This window comes from Octopus bimaculoides, chromosome 27 (genome assembly GCF_001194135.2).
Source record: "Octopus bimaculoides isolate UCB-OBI-ISO-001 chromosome 27, ASM119413v2, whole genome shotgun sequence".
NCBI lineage: Eukaryota > Metazoa > Mollusca > Cephalopoda > Octopoda > Octopodidae > Octopus > Octopus bimaculoides.
Window position 1 is genome coordinate 21209115 of NC_069007.1, and position 3077 is coordinate 21212191.

Genomic DNA, 3077 nt, shown 5'->3' on the forward strand with positions numbered 1-3077 from the left:
CTTACATACACACCTAAATAAAAAAAAAAGGGGTTATTTGAAGAAAAGAAAAACTCTTTGCGAACTTTCCCCATCTTACTTTCTCACGCTCCTGAAAAATGATGTTGTTGATGTTATTGTTGATGTGGTGGTCGTTGTCGTCGTCTTGGCTATTGTTATTGTTGTTGCTTACAACCACGATGATGGTGATGACGATGATGATGATGACGACGACGATGATGATGATGATGATGACGATGACGACGACGACGACGATGGTGATGATGATGGCGATGATGATGATGATATTGATGATAATGATGACGATGATATTGATGTGTGTGTGTGTGTGTGTGTGTGTGTGTGTGTGTGAATATCAATATGCATACACACGCAAAAAAAAGCATATTGAATTCGATTTGCAACATTTTTGTTTGCGAAGTCGTTGAATTCAGATTTTGTTGTATTGCTGTTGGGAGGGTCACTCAGCTAATAATTAAAACACGCGAAGACACATTTTGAAACGAATCTGGGCATTGAGAAGAAATGTCATTGATGAGGTCACGAATGGCAACGAAAAAGCTTTGGCACACAACTGATTGATTGACCAGCTGATTACGCAAGAAATTGAGTAGTTAGTTCGTTAAACAACTAATCAATTGAAAAACAATAAAGAAGTGAAATACCTGTATGTGTTTCCCCGTCTCACCCTTGTACGAACGATTGAACGAACGAACGAACGAACGTACGTACGCAGGCAAGAAATAACGAAAGAACGTACGTACGCACGAACGAACGTACGAACGAACGTACGTACAAACGTACGAACGAACAATCGAAATAATTAAAGAACGAACGTACTTACGTAAGTAAGAACGAACGAATTAACGAACGATCGTATGCACGTGCGTACGAATGAACGAAAGAACGAACGAACGTACGTACGTACGAACGAACGAACGAACGTACATACGTAAGTAGGAACGACCGAACGAACGAACGTACGTACGTACGTACGAATGAACGAACGAACGAACGAACGAACGAACGAAACAACGAACGATCGAACGAACATACGTAAGAACGAACGTACGTGCGAACGAACGTACGTACGAAGGAAGGAACGAACATACGTACGTACGTCGGCAGGAAACAACGAAAGACCGTACGTACGTACGAACGAACGTACGAACGAACGAACGAACGTACGAACGAACGTACGTAAGAACGAACAAAGTAGCGTACGTACGAACAAACGAACGAACAAACGAACGTACGTACGTACGGAGGAACAAACGAACGTACTTACGTACGTACGGACGGACGAACGAACGAATATACGTACGTATGAACGATCGAACGAACGTATGTATGTATGTACGAACGAATAAAAGAACGAACGTACGTACGTAAGTACAAACGAACGTACATATATACGTACGTACGTACGAACGAACGTACGTACGAACGAACATACGTACGAACGAACGAACTTACGTACGTACGTACGTACGTACGTACGTATGAACGATCCAACGAACGTACGTACGTAGGCAAGAAACAACGAGAACGTACGTACGTACGAACGAACGAATGTACGTACGTACGAACGAACGAACGTACGTACGTACGAACGAACGAACGTACGTACGTACGAACGAACGAACGAACTAACGAACTTACATTCGTACGTATGAACGAACGAACGGCAACCCGTTTACGGCTGAGTGGACTGAAGCAACGTGAAACGAAGTGCTTTGCTCAAGGACACAGCGTTCAGCCGGCGTTAGAAATCGAAACCGCGATCCCTCGATCGTGACTGCAACACGCTAACCTCTAGGCCATGCGCTTTGCACGCGTTATTTGAAGGCCGTCGATTCTCTTGAGTTCCACCGCCCCAAACGGCGGGTTTTGTTTTTCAACTTGGAAAGTTGTCCAATAAATCACCAACAACAAAAATAACACGAAGACCGCCCCCCCCCGCCAACAACAATACGAATCAAGACCGGATTAAGTCCCATAAAGGCCTTAAGCACTTAAAGGATTTTACCCCTGATCCCTACCCCAGCCATTCTGTCTTCTTTACCACATACACCCCGATCTGGCACCCTTTATACTTTAAAACACATAGACACGTGCACGTTCAGACAAACACACACACACGTATGTGTATACATACACATACATGCATATATGTAATTCCAAATATAAACAATAAAACAAACCATTTTCCCCCCTAAATTAAACAAAACTAAACAGTAAGATGGAAAATAATGTTTATTTTTGTCTACTTCCATTTTATTTATATTTGAATAGTTTTTTTCCTACTTTTTTTCTTTTTAATTGCAAAGTCTTTTGATCAAATCTTCGCTGTGACACCATGGACACTTTGGAATCATATTTCCAATCGTATAAACCACTTTGAATACCATTTTAGCGACGTTCTGGCAGCCTCGACAAAACGCCGGGCAAATACAACACCAAACAGGGCCAGATTAAGGGCCATAGAGGCCTCAATCACTTAAAAGAGTTTGGTGCCACCATATATATGTTATTCAAAATTTAAACCATAAAACAAATATCTGTTTTTCGAAAATGACCCAAAACTAAACATTAAAATGGAAAATAATGTTTATTCTTGTATATTTCCACTTTATTTTCAGTTGTGTTTGTTTGTTTGTCCGTGGACAAGATATCTCAAGAACCGCTGGATGGATTCGGATGAAACTTTCAGGGATAATTGATCTCACGACTGGCACGAACTGATTAGATTTTAGGATCGATTCGGTACCGGACAAGGATTCTGGATTATTTTTCCTGTTTTTTTTTTACTTAATTTTTGAGAGCGGTTGTGTTAATTTTAAATATTCTCCTTTGTGAGAGGAGTCGAGTTTATTTTAGATATTCTCATTTTAAAAATCATCTCCGGCTAATCGTTGAGAGGACGTTGGTGTTGCCTTGGCGGAGGTGTGCGCTCTCTGAGTGTTCTTGTTTATATTTGGAAAGTTTTCTCCGATTTTTTTTAATTGCAAAGTCTTTGATCAGATCCTCATTATGGCACCATGAACACTTTGGAATCATATTTCCAATGGTATGAA